Source organism: Mauremys mutica, chromosome 2 (genome assembly GCF_020497125.1).
Source record: "Mauremys mutica isolate MM-2020 ecotype Southern chromosome 2, ASM2049712v1, whole genome shotgun sequence".
Lineage (NCBI taxonomy): Eukaryota > Metazoa > Chordata > Testudines > Geoemydidae > Mauremys > Mauremys mutica.
Window position 1 is genome coordinate 235504086 of NC_059073.1, and position 16729 is coordinate 235520814.

The window sequence follows — 16729 nt, forward strand, 5'->3', positions numbered from 1 at the left end:
CATCTAATTCCATCCAGCTAAAGAAGAAATCATGTAGAAATACATCCTTCTCTTATACTACCCTCTACTTCAAGTGAATGACAAGAAAATGATAGAATGGAAGGGGTTAAGCTGACCAATCTTCCAAAAGACTATGTTTTTTAATTGCCAGTATATGTGCTATTGGGGGCATGAGGCCCACTATTATTTAAATATATTTTAAAACATATTATTTAAACATCCGTGGCCGAGTTGAGGTGGAAGGATTGTACGTGAATGAAAAACCCAATTTGGGCCATGATTCAGGAAAGCACATGCTTAACTTTAAGCATGTGTTTAAGTCCTCTTGACTTCAATGAGAATGTGCTTTAGTGCTTTTTTGAATATAGGTGCTTTCCTGACTGAAAACTCTAGATAGGATACTCTTTCCCCATCTTCATTCTCATACTTTCCCACCTTGCTGTGTTATTATCTCTTCCTCTGGAAGAAAAGATGAGTAGGAGAAGGAGAGAAGTCTTCATAAACCACATGCACAACTAGTCTCCCTCCCATTAAAGCCAATGAAGCAAAGTCAACTAAGATGAGTGCTCATCTGGGGTAATTCTGCTGACTTCCATCAAGTCACTTCATCAACGTGAAAGTAGACTTTTGATTAATGGTTGTAAAGTACAGTAGCAAATTAACAGAACTTCTAATGGACCATCTGAACCAGTCCTCCCCATTTTCCAGAGAGGTCCTCTAACTCTGAGACTCCATACAGCTAGGGAATTGTTTCTTAATGACTGGTCCATGGACTGGCGTCAGTCCCTGAGATCTGCTTGACACAGTTTTGGAAGGCAGCAAGCGAGCCCTTGGTATCAAAAAGGTTGAGAAACACTATGCTAGAGGATTTAGAGCTCTGCCTACTTGGTCAAGATGTTTTTATCTGGTTTTGCTTGTACGGGTATTGTAAACCACCAAGATGTCACACTGAAAATTCATCCCCAAATAATGCTACTTTCATACAGATTTCAATTTTATTATTTTGTGCAAATCTGGATAATATTAGTCCACATTATGATCTAAATACTCAGCCATTTGGTTTTCAGAAATTCTTATTCTCTCTCTTTATTTATGTTTGTAATTGTATTGTATTTTGACTGTTTATGCAACACCTCAAGTCCTGAGTGCTTTCGGGGGTGGGTGGGAGTTGGGCAGATATCACTTTAAAAATGATCAGTTATTATTATGAGTGCTATAAACCACCTCCTGAATTTCAGTTATTTTATTTTAAACACTCAAAGATAACAAAATGAAGAATCCACCCCCAACCCCTGAAAAAAACCCAACAACCCCATACTCCGGACTGAGATCATATTTGCCACGTTTTAATCAAAAGAGATTTTTATGGCTGAGTTTTAAGCTTCTTAAACTAGAGGTGTGTAATAGAAGCATTGACAGACCCTTAATTATATCGATGAGACTGAGTGCTGCTATAATAAAAGTTAGGAGCTAATTCATAAAAACATGCCTAATACTCAACACAGAGCTAGGTGAGAATATAAACAATGACAAACTTTCCAAGGCAGCAATGTATTCAGATCTTGCTTGAGAAATTGGGGTAGTTCATTCCTGTTCTTCAGAAGCAGCAGTTTCAGAAACTGAGCTCATCAACTGGAAAAAAAACCCCAAAACTGTAGAGCCTTTGATTCAACAAAACCACTGCAGCTGAGATTTTACAAAACAGCAATTGGAAGCTCAATTCCCATTATTTTTTATGGGAACTGGGCATCCAAATCTTTTAGGAGGCATTGACAAAGTCAGCCAGGAATTCCAAGACACAAAAGTGCAAGTGGGGAATATAAAAATATGCATAGATCAGAAGCCCATATTCAACAGGGTCTCAAAGTTAACAGCAGGATCTGAAAGTCAATACCAGAAGGAATTAGACACCAAAGGAATGACTTCAGAATGAGCATATTATGACCTGAACATTTAGAATGGGCAACAATGACTGACTGGCAGTAGTACTTCGAATGAAGTGAATGCTAATAGAGGTTGCCAGGGGACCAATTAGAAACGTATTGAAGTAAGTCAGCTTGGAAGTAATAAAGGTACTGTATATGCAAATGTCAAAATATCTGAAGGTAAAGTGGGCACATTTAAGCAATCTTTTAGCGATGGTAAGAAAATCACTTTGTAACATTAGAGACTTTGAGCCAATTTCTGCTCTCAGTTGCACAAGTGTAAATCTGGCATAACTCCATTGACTTCACCAGCATAAGTGGGGACAGAATTTGTCCCAGGGTTTCTTAAATGTCAGTGGAGTCATTTACTCAGATTCTGAAATAGGGGATGTCTGCAAAATTGATAAGTTACCACAGGTAATTCCTTAATTAATTTCCTCTCACCTTCTTTGAGATGAACTAGTCTGCTGCTTACATCTAGGCAGACAAACAGGTGAGGTTTCCTTCGAAGATGTTCACAGCCATTCATTAATGACACTCCAAGAAAGGGCAGTTTGCCAGTACTGTTGCCACCTCATCAATGTCCTACTTCTTCACCAGCCTGAACCTGGCCATGAATTCCAAGATCATTTTTTAATCTGGCCAGTCCTCAAACCATCATCTTGAGACACATGCCTATCAAACTCTAGTGGCCAGCTCTCTCTGGGTAAACAATCTTCCCAATGAATATATTTACCAGTCATTATAAAAAATAATGTTTTGCATATAAGAAACACAGTTAAATATCTTGATGACACCTAGTAAATTTTAAATATAATTTTTCATGGTATATGAGTGACAGCCTCCTTGGAAAGAGTTAGGAAATGTTCATGTTATGCAACTGCAAGCTCAATTTGCTAATAAAGACTATACCTTGCCCTGAAGGTTTTTTCCAGCTGCAGCCCCTGAAGCACAAATGTCGAGCATGTATCACACAGAACTGTCAGTTACAACTGGAGCCAGAAAATTGTTGTTTCAAATGTTACAGTACAGGAAAATCGCCTCTCTGCACTTGCTGCCAAAAAAATGACAGCTTAATTTATGCCATGCTGAAGCTACATTACAGAGCCATTCAGCCTGGCAGTCAAGTACACTCCACGCTCACATCTTCCCCCTGTGCAAATGCACTGGGAAGAAATACACAGGGACTGTAATAAGGACAATTGGCTGCAGTGTTTTCCATGTCAGTGGAACTAAATACAGTTGAAACAGTATCAGCAATAAATAACATCATCTGAACTTCATATGCAAACCACAATTCAGCATGCGGATTCTCGAATAATCAGTGAGGATGGCTGACAGAATTGTTATGCATGAAGTGGATTATGGAGAGGTTTGCTTGTGTCAAACCCCTGGGTTTTATGTCGAGGGGAGGTGCTGAGGTATTACCCATGCCTTTGAAAATTATGTCAGTATCCTTGGTTCAGACCTTCAAAACTTGGCAACGTTTACACTTTCTGAAATTAAAAATCTGACAGTATTAAAGCACAGCACAGTGTCGATATTTGTCATCAAGGTTTTCAGCAAGACATTAAAGATGCACATATTCCTTAAAAATGAACAGCCAACCAATCAAACCCCATAAAATTATCAACCTGAGCTATCCCACATTGCTCTTGTATTTTAAGGCCAAAGCTCAATCCATTTGACACTGAAACAATGATCAGCCACATATTTTGGCGACGTGTTAATGGAATGAACGGAGATTATGATGTGGGGTTCTTTTGCTTAGTTAATTCATATTAATCCCATCATAATTATTTTCAGAAAGATTCCCAGATTTTCAAGAATAATTAAGAACTCCAATTCCATTTGCAAACTCAACCAGACCAAAAACTGGCTATCTAAAAGTCATTTTATTTATTTCAGTTTCTTCTTCCTTTTCCTACTAGTCACAACATTCCTTTTCTACATTCCCTTTGTACCAGCGGCAACATCATGCTCTTCACTTATCTTTAAAATGCTTTGCAAACAACTAGCTGATTTTCACAACAGCTCTGTGAGACAGATAACAATAAAACAAAAGGCTTCATAACATACATGAAATGAATTTACAGTGTTTTTAAAGGGTTATAATTCTTCTGTCTAATCTATTTTAGGTTTTCCTATCCCCAAAGTATGTAGTACTATGCTCTAGACAAATGTAAATGATTTGTAAAACGTAAATAGTCCTGAATACTATTTAGAACATGCTTGGAAATTCTGTATATTAATAAATAACTGCACAATTCATCAATAGGTGATGCTTAAAATGAAGTGTTGCTTAGTATTGATTTGAATTCACAGGCTTCACTTCACCAGGTTTGTGCCCACATTTCCTTTGATTGGGATGGTTCACATCCCCCCCTTTTCAGAGTTTTAGTTTTAATTGACCCCAAGATCACAAAGGAAAACTCTTGTTTCATGTTAAATTGTGAAAAACAACTAGTTTTGCATGATTTTGACACTGACTCATAAACCTGGCCCAGGTTCACCCAACAGTAGCAAATCCTAGCAGGTCTTTCAGCACAGGTAGGTTAACTTGTCTGTTTGGAGTGGAACACCAAACTGAACCCAGGTCAGACTTGCATTGCTTCCCTTTTAATTGTAAATATTTAGGATGTTAGTATTATCCAAGAATCTCCCATAAGATAACTAAAGGGCAAATGTTGCTCAGACTTGCACCCAGTGCAACCCCGTGGAGTTTTCTTTCCATAAGAAATGGGTTCCCAAACTACAAAGAGTAGTGCCAGGTTCTTTTTATTTGGAAAGAAAATGTTGGCATTGAGTTTCTCCAGGATGATTAGCCATCCCAAGTTCCACCATCAGCCTGGCAAAAACTGCCCTTGGTCTATGTACTCATCTCAGCAGGTACAAATCTTGTGTAGTTTAACTTTGTCAAGATTTTGAGCCTTTTTATCAAATAGGATAAGAAGGCAGCAATGAGCTAAGGGAAAAATGAGTTTCACAAGGGCACAAAGTGCTATTTGCATGTTCTTGTCTCACCTGTAGGGAAGGATCATTGGAGTAATTAGAGCATGGAGCTGGGGTGTCACTTAATCCCTCTTGGCCTCCGTTTACCCATCTGTAAAAGGGAGAAAATTGCCTACCTTACAAGGTTGTTGTAAGGCTTGACTGATGAACTTTGGTAAAGCACTTGGAGATTATAATTATGATTTATTGTATAGTGCCAGAGGTGTTCATAGCTCTTTACAGGCAAGTAAAAAGTGCCTTCACGACCATACAATCTTTAGCTGAATGATCAAATACTATTTCATAACTGTGTGCCACAAGGTTTCTTGCACTTTCTTCTGAAGTATCTGATTCTGGTCACTGTGGGAGACAGGATCCTGGATTAGACACACCCTGATCTGATCCACAATGGCTATTCCTGGTCCCACTATGTAAAGTAGTATTTAGCCATGGTAAAATTCTGTCAATAGCTTGATTTTACATTGATCTCTACTAACACCAAACTAGCTTCACACACAGCTCTAAGCCCTCCTGTCAGCAAACCAAGACATATCTATGCCTTAGATAGCTACTAAAGGTAAGTAGATAAAATCACTGTAGCTATAGAAGCAACAAGTTGTTGGGGGTCTCAGGCCTACAAAAGTATAATTCATACCAGATAGTCTGAAAGTTGTGATGTCCTCTGGCTGCCCTGACTAACTCATTTCCCCCCATTCTTCCTTCTTTACATCTTTAGAAATGCACATTCCCCTGTCCCTAATTTTTTAACAGAGGGAGAATCCTACTGGGACCCTTCCCTGCTCCTGTGTAATGTTTCAATATTTTAAAATGAAATAAAAAGGAAGATGCAGATGGAAAAGGTTCAGTAGAATGGCCATAAAATGGGGTTACTCTTGACTGGAGGTGGTTGAATTATTTGGATTATGTGTTAGTCCTCTTGACTAGTTGTGAATTGTACATGAATCAGTTCAGATTTCGGTACCTATATTTGTTACTTGCAGTATTTGCCAAATAGTTTATATGGACAATTTTAACTCTGAAGTATTTGCGAACTGTTCACTTCCTATTGGCAATGTGCTATTGATCACATATGTATTGTTTCCTCTTCCAAACTGGACGACTGAAGCTTTTTAGAACAGATGAATCGTAGAATCATAGAAATGGAAGGGACCTCGAGAGGTCATCTAGTCCAATCCCCTGCACTGGTGGCAGGACTAAGTATTATCTAGACTATTCCTGACAGGAGTTTGTCAAACCTGCTCTTAAAAATCTCCAATGATGGAGATTCCACAGCCTCTCTAGGCAATTTATTCCAGTGCTTAACCACCTTGACAGTTAGTAAGTTTTTCCTAATGTCCAACCTAAACCTCCCTTGCTGCAATTTAAGTCCACTGCTTCTTGTCCTATCCTCAGAGGTTAGGAGGAGTTCTTCCTCCTCCTTGTAACAACCTTTTATATTCTTGAAAACTGTTATCATGTCCCCTCTCAGTCTTCTCTTTTTCAGACTAAACAGACCCAACTTTTTCAATCTTCCCTCATAGGTCCTGTTTTCTAGACCTTTAATCATTTTTGTTGCTCTTCTCTGGACTTTCTCGAATTTGTCCACATCCTTCCTGAAATGTGGTGCCCAGAACTGGACACAATACTCCAATTGAGGCCTAATCAGCACAGAGTACAGCAGAAGAATTACTTCTCATGTTTTGCTTACAACACTCCTGCTAATACATCCCAGAAGGATGTTTGCTTTTTTTGCAACGATGTTACTCTGTTGACTCATATTTAACTTGTGATTCACTATGACCCCCAGATCCCTTTCCATGGTACTTCTTGGGCAGTCATTTCCCATTTTGTATGTGTGCAACTGATCCTTCCTAAATGGAGTACTTTGCATTTGTCCTTATTGAATTTCATCCTATTTACTTCAGACCATTTCTCCACTTTGTCCAGATCATTTTGAATTTTAATCCTATCCTCCAAGGCACTTGCAACCCCTCCCAGCTTAGTATTGTCCACAAACTTTGTAAGTGTACTCTGTATGCCATTATCTAAATCATTGATGAAGATATTGAACAGAACCCAGAACCAGAACTGATCCCTGCAGGACCCCACTCGTTATGCCCTTCCAGCATGACTGTGAACCATGCTGAGAATAATAGCCCACTGAATGCTGACAATAATAGCCCACTGTTTAGTGCTTTTTAGAGAGTGATAAAAACTAGCTTTTGCTTGTTGATATTTAAGAACGCCCACTTCATTAAAACTCATCCATGTACTTTATTCAGTAAAGGAGAGTTAAGTAGAAAAGAAAGCATACTAGCAAAAGGTGCAGTATGTTTCCATGTAAGTTGCTATAGAACTTGCTTACTAAAGATCTCCCTAAAATGTGAACTAAATATGCAACTTCTTTGATAAATGGATACAAAAATCATTATCTTTTGAATAATTATATGATTGGGTACATCCGCATTAGATAGAGCTAATATGCAATTAAATCATTTATATATGCAATTAAATCATTTGTATATGCAGTTCACAGACTCATCATCAATAACAGGAGAGATGGCCAATAGCCAAATTTGCTTGCAAGAGCAAAATACTGTGTGTTGAAAAGAGGGTTTAGTCCTGTGCCGATCTAACTGGAACATTGTCAAATAAAACTGAGATGCAAGTCATCCATTCAGCTATCAACTGATGTTTATAGAAGTTTGTATGTCAGTAGCTGAACAAATGTCTTAGTTTTATGCACAGTTGGAAGCAGAGGCATGTACACTTTATAGAAGGCCAGCTTAACTTCTGTACCCGGAAAGATTTATTTATATTGACCATGGAAGATTCTCTGCACCTTGAAGTCTTTAAACCATGATTTGAGGACTTCAATGGCTCAGACATAGATTTGATACAGGAGTGGGTGGGTGAGATTCTGTGGCCTGCGTTGTGCAGGAGGTCAGACTAGATGATCATAATGGTCCCTTCTGACCTTAAAGTCTATGATTCTATGAAGTTGAGCTGCTTGGGAATTTTTCTACAAAATGTTTTTTCACCAAAAAATGCAGATTTATCAAAAATGAAATGTTTCACGGTAAAGGGTAAGTTCAGATGCATTCCTCAACTCAAAAAAAAAGTTGAAATTTTTTTTGAAACTGTCAAAACATGTCATTGCAATACTCTCGAAACAGAAATTTAGATTTTCTGGCTAGGAGTGACTTTTTATTTCAAAATGTAAGCTAATTATAATTTAAAAAATGGTTGAAATCAAAACAAAAATGTTTTGAAATTATCAAAATGAAACATTTTGATTGACCCAAACTAAACATTTGTTAGAATTTGCAGTTTGCAAAAATTCTCAAGATTTTGACGTTTTGTCCCAATGCCAGATGGGAAAATATCCAAAATCTCAAAAATTGTTGTGGGAAGGGGAAACAGTGGCCTGCCCTGTTCTAGTTGTGATGCTTACTTGAGGGAAGAGAAGGCCTGATCTTGAACAGCAGGTCTAAGTTTGTGGGAAGTTGGATCAAGCTTCACTCTGAACTTGGGATGAGCTCACTAAAAGGTATGCAAATCTCAGGAAACAATTAGCAATCCTGAACTGAGTTTTGACTAGATAATGAAAAACTGAAATCTAGCAAATTCGACCTGTTTTCTGTACAGAAAGTTCACATAGCTCTCTTGTGGGTCCTGGGATCTGTTATGAGCTCTGACAGTGGTCACATTACTTAAACTCTCCGTGTCTCAGTTTTCCCATCTGTGAAATGGAGACAATAAAAATACTACATGAATAAATAAATAGTAAATAAATAATAAAATCATCTAATTCAGGGGGGTTGTGACGATTAAGGAGCAGATTATTGGCTAGTGTAAATGGTCATAGCTCTACTGAAGTTACTGGAGCTATAACAATTTACATCAGCTGAGGATCTGCCCATATGGTTTGTAAAGCATCTGTGCCCCTCAGATGAATGGCTTGATACAATAGAATATTATTGTTGTTTATAAAGTGTATATTTGTAGATCATTTTGAAAAGTAACCTATTTTGGTAAGTAGCAAAAGCTATTGCTGCGAGTTTTGTGTTGTTGATCAAACACAAATGCTTGGTCAATTTGATCTAGTGTGAATTCCTAACACGATGGGCTCTCTGTAGGGGGAATCCCTGGGTGCAATGGAGCCATCATTGTGATTCTATCCATGCCCTTATCACACATCACAGAAGAGGTGTGGCAAAGGAAAGAGCATGGGATTGGAGCATCTCTATATTCTGGCTATTTTGGGCTAGCAGAATGTCCCTTTGGGGCCATAGGCAAAAAGGAGAAAGTTAGAACAGCCCTAACTTTAGTGAGGAACCAAACTAGCCACAGACTCCACAAGCTACAAAGTTTAGCCACTTTCCCTAGGGTCTAGAATCGGGCCCTGTATTTTTCATCTTTCACTCTCTTTGTATTCAGGGTTGGGTTTTTTTGAGGGGGGGAAATCATGATTTAGTCTTTTTCACACCATATTTTCCTTCTTTTCTTTCAACTAAAACTATGATGTGCACAAGTAAAAGTGCATATGTTTATTTTATAATATGAAAATATACAGGAGTTTTATGTTAAAATGCCAGTTACAAACACAGAGACTGGTTTCCCATTTTAAAGACTGTTTCCTGCATCAGCAGGTGCAAAAGACAATATATAAGCTCATTCTGCAGGGCTACCTTTGGAATAAAATGGTATCTGGTGAACTAAGACACCATTGTCCTAATATGTTAGAGAATGGCATACATTCACTGCAAAATGGCATATTTGATTGTTTTAATTGCATATCTAATTCTTTAAAATGCTTTGCTTTCATAGTTGTGACAAAACATATTTTAAATTGCCAGGTTATACAAAAATCGAAACTGCTATAATATCTCCAGTCGAAGTATTTTCTGACAATCAAAACTATTTTTTTCTTTATGAAAAGGTTCTATGTAGAAGATGATCCTTTAAAAATGACAACAAAAACCTACTGGTATTAAAAGTTTGTATTTGAATCGGATTTGATAATATTTTAACAACTTCTATTTGGAGACAACTTTTTTCTGTTTTGATTTGAGATTCGCAAAGAGAGACAGGGGAAAAAGCATCTAAATAGGAGAAATGTAAATTTTTTCCTTCAAAACTGAAGTGTTTTACAATAAGCAAAGAACTAAATTTCTAGAGACCCAAATCAAAACACCCGCCTCTTCCAGCATAGGCTACTGCTTAACTCATTGTGGTTTCTGGCCTCCTACAGTACGATGTTGAGATGGAGCAATGAAAAAAATATCTCCCTTATGTAAACATTGGTAAAGACAATTAACAACCTTTGTGTACATATTTCTTTGATTTCAGGTTACATTTGGGGTGCTACTGAAGCTTCCTTGTTATTCTTTCTAAGCAAAACAAAAACCAGGGACATGTCAAAGTACATACAATCACAGTTAGGAGGTTTCCATTTAAGTAATAAGACAATTGTCTCCAACATGTGACCCTTTTAAAAACAAAAAGGATGGTTGCAAGCAATATCTTTAAGTAGTGCATGCTCTGTATTGACTAACTCCCACACTGATGATGTCTTTGATCCTGCGTATAAGAGAATGTGATGCTGCAGGTCAGCAATGACAGCTATAGAAGAAACTTTCAAGAGTGAAGAGCTTATTATATCTGTGTGTAGGAAATCAGACGGCATCATAAACATATTTGATCACTGTTTGGGGGGTTTCCAAAATGGGCCACTGGAAAGACTCCTTTTATTACAGGGCCAATCCCAGATCTAATCAATTCAAATGTGCTTTAAAGCACTGTTGATTAATCTGGAGGAAATGTCCAAACAAAAGACCTGGAGTACAATATTTACCCATGTTGATAGGTCCTTCTCATATGCACAAGGCCAAGGGATAAGTTTCTGCACCTCACTGAAGGCTGACCTATTTGGCTGGAAATTGGACTAAGCTATAAAGAAGGTTGCTTTGGACCTCTCCAGAGGGACCTCTTTCCAGTTCCATTCAGCACCCCTACCTGCTTTGAATGCACTGATAATTTGCTTTTAGGTCTGACAGGAAAAAATTATTATAAATATTCCAGTTAAAGAGTTAGTTAGCAATGACATCTTTCCTTAACTATAGATCTTAACATTGTAGGTCCTAATATGCCATTCAGTTAAACTTCCTTAGAAGTTTATGACCAAGGAATATGCCATTCAGTTAAACTTCCTTAGAAGTTTATGACCAAGGAATCTGTTCATCACCAACAATCAGTGCACGTACCATACATGTTCTTTATACTAAACTACCGTCATTACTCCTCTGATGGAATGTACAAGCACCAACTCCCAAGCTGGTTTCACCTTTGGCCTACAGTCAGGACAATGGGCATTTTATACCACTTCAGGAGTTGGAAATCAGCACCTGCTTTCAGACACTTGATAACAGATTTAGACTTCTTTGCAAGCCTCCCCTCACCCCCCAAACTATCTAAAGATGAAAGAGATTTAGACAGGGAGCTCATGGTGTGTCGGGTAGTCACCAGGATAAGTTGTATTAAAGCAAGTACTATACATAATACATGAAGAACAAATAGGGTATAAAACCATATGCAACAGGAAAGAGTTACTCAATAGATAAGAAAGACCAAAATCTGACATTAAATATTTGTTAGCCTCATATACCAAGTTAAAAAAAAAAGAAAGTGTTCTGAAGCCTATTACAATTTGCCTAAGACTGTGAAGCCTTGAGGCTGTGGTACCCTGTTGAGAAGATAGTTTTTCCCTATCACTCTCATGAACGCTAGGTTGGAATTCTGCCCAGTTACTGTTTGTGCGGAGGAAGTTCCATAAATCCTATTTCCCTACTAGCATATCCGTGCAGAACTGCGCAGGAGTCAGCTCAGAACAAATAATCAATCTGAGGGAATGTTGTTTTTGTTTTGTATTGTCAGAGGCCTAATTAATTTTATTAGGTTTGGTGCAAAATACAAGTTACTGCATATGTTTATATACCTCAGACATGGAGATGGAAGGTTCACAGAAACCTTTAAATGAGTCTTGGTTTTGATAGGTGGCCTTGTTTTGTTTTGTAGGTTTTGCTTTTTATTTTTAACTACAGGCTTTGACTTTAACATGACATAGCTCTTTAGACACATGACCCATTCAATGGTGTCGTTCAGCGTTAGTCTAATCAAAACATGTTAGCCACATGAATATTTGTGAAATGTACAGATGACAGCTTCACTATATGCATCCAGGATGAACTATCTCTTCAAATGAATGACATCAATGTAATCTCTCAGAATTCAGCAAACTATAAGTCATGTCAGCTATGTTCTACCAACTTTACAAGACTGTAGGACCCTAATCAATCTCACAGTCATGTTTTTAATCCAAAATCTTTAACCTTGCCCATTTACAATGTCATGCCTCGAAACACACATAGCAAACCAGTCTCATTTTCTTTCTTAGAAATTGTCCTTAATAATTTCTGTTCTTGCTGACTCATAAACAATGTGATTATCAGGGAAGTCTAACTACTTCCTCCAAATGATTTTCTTATACAGAGTATTATTTAGGATGATATTTTAAATTTGCTGAAATTTAAAAATAAAATGAATCATTAATATAAAGAGATGCTATTTTATTTCTATTTATAATGAATATATATATATATATATATATGCATTCATAATTTAGGAGGACAATCTAATTTTCTAGATACAAACCACAAAAATTATATATTAAAGCCTGATTGTATGCTAAAACCATATTGCTGCCAAAAAACAATTAACATACTGCATGCTGGCTTGATAAAAGCCTTCCTTCATAATTAACTAATTAATTTTAAATTGTTTAATTTTAAAAGATGCTAAAAAAGAGATCTGATAAAATACAAAGAATTCCAAATACCAAATTGTGAAATATGAGACTTGATTAAACCTGTTAAATCAATAAACCTGATAAATATATTTGTGCATTAATTTCAGGGGCTACATCAATACTATTAAGAGATTACAGTACATGCTCTCATTTCCAAGGCTAAAGAATCCTCCACTGTATGTAGGTGCTGAGGAGAAGGCGGCTAATGAGAAAAAGAGTGATTGTGACAAGCAATTATGTCACCTATGTGAATAGCTTAATTTTCTAAATTAGCCACTTTGATAATTATGACATCTCATTTGTCTTTTAATTCCATGAGCTGTGAAGTTTACCTTTGATAATTTTTTTTGCAATCAGATAAGAGGCTTTGAGAAGCCAAGGGTCTATTATATGCCTGAAAAACTCACATTTCAGTCTGATTGTGTCTGCTCATCTGCCTGAGCTAGAGCAAACAGCACTCTTCACAAGAGCTCTCCAAACAAGGCTTCCACTCCTTCTGTTTGCACTATTAAAAATGTTTGCTAAGTAAATTAATAATGTAAATAAGACTGCAAGTGGGAATGCTTAGCCTGCTTAAGAGTGAAAGCAAACAAACTGTTTTCAAGCACTTTTCAAACCTCTTCAACAACAGCCCTTTGCATACAAGCAATTAACATGCTACTTACAAATAGTTCTTATCTACTCATTATAACATTTCTAAGATTCACTGACAAATATCAAGGTTTTTCGTTACTTATTTTGACTTGTAGGGGATATATAAAAAGTTCGTATTTAATTAAATTAATCCCAGAAAATAGTATTTTAAAGGAATTTTCCTGTGCTTAGCTATAATTCAGGATAAAACTAATATTCAGTAAATAATACTGTGTGCATGCAGATGTCATGTATGTATTTGTACCACTATGTACTATATACTGTATAGACAGAACATTAAAAGGAATATTTTAAATGATTTTTATAAATACATGTGACTGTCATTATCTTTATTCAACTAATCGGCTGATTATCACTGTGGGAGCTGTAGTAATAACCACCAGCTGGGGCCAAGTTTGGCCCCAGGACTGAGTGATCAGCTCTCTCATTGGAAAGCACTGGCAATACATTTCAAAGGTGCAGACATATAACTTCTATTCCTTTTAAAAATGTTAATTCATTTGATACTTATTGAAAAACGTAAGTTAACCGAAAATGAATATTTTACCCTTAATCAACACTGACATTTTCCTATTATTTCTAAAGCCGAAAATGATTTTTGTTCATCCGTACTTTGAATCACCAAGGTGCCAAGATTATCAATACCATATTAATATGGTAGCACCTAGAGTCCAGGTCATAGACCCTATTGTGCAAGGCACTGTACAAACACAGAAGAAAAAAGTCCCTACCCCAAAGAGTTTATAATCTAATATGTCTGCTTCCTTCTTCTTAATAATAGAATCATACTAATGTAGGACTAGAAGGGACCCCGAGCACTCATCTAGTCCAGCTCCTGTGCTGAGGCAGGATCAAGTATATTGCACCATCACAGACAGGTCTTTGTCCAACCTTTTCTTAAAAACTTCCAGTGACAGGGATTCCACAACCTCCCTTGGAATCCTATTCCAGTGCTTAACTATCCTTATAGTTTGAAAGTTTTTCCTAATATGTAACCTAAATCTCCCTTGTCTCAGATTAAACCTGTTACTTCTTGTCCTACCTTCAGTGGACGTGGAGAACAATTGATCACCATCTTCTTTATAATAATAGCCTTTAACATATTGGACGACTTATCAGGTCCCCATTCAGTCCTCTTTTCTCAAGATTAACCATGCCCAGTTTTTTCAACCTTTCCTTACATGTCAGGTCTTCTAAACCTTTTATCATTTTTGTTGCTCTCCTCTGGACTCTTTCCAATATGTCCACGTCTTTCTTAAAGTGTGGTACCCAGAAGTGTACTGCAGCTGAGGCCTCACCAGTGCTGAGTACAGCAGGACAACTACTTCCTGTGTCTCCTGTTCAGGGGCGGCTTTAGGAATTTGGCCGCCCCAAGCACGCCGGTCCCACGGCTCTGGGGGACCTCTTGCAGACGTGCCTGCGGATGGTCCACTGGTCACGAGGCTCCGGTGGAGCATCCGCAGGCACGCCTGCGGGAGGTCCACCAGAGCTGTGGGACCAGCGGACCCTCCGCAGTCATTCCTGCGGGAAGTCCACCGGGTCCGCTGGTCCCGTGGCTCCGGTGGACCTCCCACAGGCATGACTGCGAAAGGTCCGCCGGAGCCGCCTGCCGCCCTCCCGGCAAAATGCCACCCCAAGCACGCGCTTGGCGCGCTGGGGTCTAGAGCCGGCCCTGCTCCTGTTAATACACCCCCAGCATGATATTAGCCTTTGTCACAACAGCATCAGTTGTGCAGATTGTGCAAATTGACTCATATTCAATTTGTGATGCTTTATAACCCCAGATCCCTTCCAGCAGGACAGTTATTTCCCATTTTGTAGTTGTGCATTTGATTTTTCCTTTCTAAGTGAAGTACTTTTCCCCTGTCTTTATTGAATTTTATATTGTTGATTTCTGATCAATTTGTCAAGGGTTAGTGTCATCCAGCTTAGTGTCATCCACAAATTTTATAAGCATGCTTTCCACTCCATTATCGACTCGATACTTCCTCCCAGTTTTATACGGAACCATCGATAACTAATATTTGAGAATAGTCTTTCAACCAGTTGTGCACCCATCTTATAATAATAATGATCTCTAATATAATAATTTCATCTAAACTGCATTTCCCTAGTTTGCTTATGTGAATGTCATGTAGGACTGTGTAAAAAACCTCACTAAAATCAATCTAGATCACATCTACAGCTTCCCCTGTATCCACTAGGCCAGTAACCCTGTCAAAGAAGTAAATTAGGTTGGTTTCCAATAATTTGTTCTTGACAAATCCATGTTGGATATTACTTATAACCCTATTATCCTGCAGGTGCTTGCAAATTGATTGTTTAATAATTTGTTCTAGTATATTACCAGGTATCAAAGTTAGGTTGACTGGCCTATAATTCCTGGGTCCTCTTTGTTCCGCATTATAAAGATAGGTACTATGTCTGCAGTTCTCCAGTCTTCTGGGACCTCACCTGTTCTCCATGAGTTCTAAAAGATAATCGCTAATGGTTCCAAGATTGCTTCAGCTAGTTCCATATGTAGCCTAGGGCGAATTTCATCAGACCTTACTGACTTGAACATATCTAAATTATATAAATATTCTTTAACCCGTTTGTTCCCTATTTTGGCTTGTGTTTCTCTCCCCCTATAGTTAAGCATCCGGTCATAATTTACCTTTTAATTCCTTTCGTTGCATGTTGTTTTTGTTATTCTTTTTATTATATTTCACATACATTTATGTGATTTTCTCTTCTTTGTAATTAGATGCACCTAGAATATTTTATAATAAACCTGAGATTTTCTGTTAAAGAACAATAGCCAGATTTTAAAAGGTGATGGGAATCCACAAGTTTCACTAAAATCATGGGGGGTTCAGAGTATGCAACTTCTCTGTAAAAGCAGGTTATGAGTAGAACTGGGCAAAACTTTTTGACAAATGTGGACATCTTGAATTTTTCATACCATCAAAAATAATCATAAGCCAGTTAATGTCTGGAAGAGATTTTCCTGCTGACTAACTAAAGCTTCCAGCTGCTGTTCTAATTCTTCTGTTTTATTTTCTCATGTCTTTCTACTCTGAAGGAGAGAAGTCAACAGCTGGAATCACACAAAAGGCTTGATTGATGGCTGCAGGACCCAGATGGCAAACTCTAGAAAATGTTGATGGCAGATATCTTTACTGCTGGAACGGTTTGTTTTTTCACTGTTCACTTAGCTGAAGCTTTTACTAAACGTTGAGCAGTCACTTCTTGGTTAACTCCATTCAAGCCACATTTGGATCTTGCTGGGATGGCTTTGGCCTCATAAAAT

General features: G+C 37.7%; 1 long non-coding RNA gene across 1 annotated transcript in view; it reads left to right on the top strand.

The window, feature by feature from the left end:
* The first annotated feature begins 1996 nt into the window (after positions 1-1996).
* Positions 1997-16729, top strand: part of LOC123362802 — a 46185-nt gene continuing 31452 nt past the window's right edge. Inside the window, exons 1-2 of the long non-coding RNA XR_006576577.1 lie at positions 1997-2072; positions 16502-16609. This is a non-coding gene — a long non-coding RNA (uncharacterized LOC123362802). The remainder of the gene's footprint in view (positions 2073-16501; positions 16610-16729) is intronic.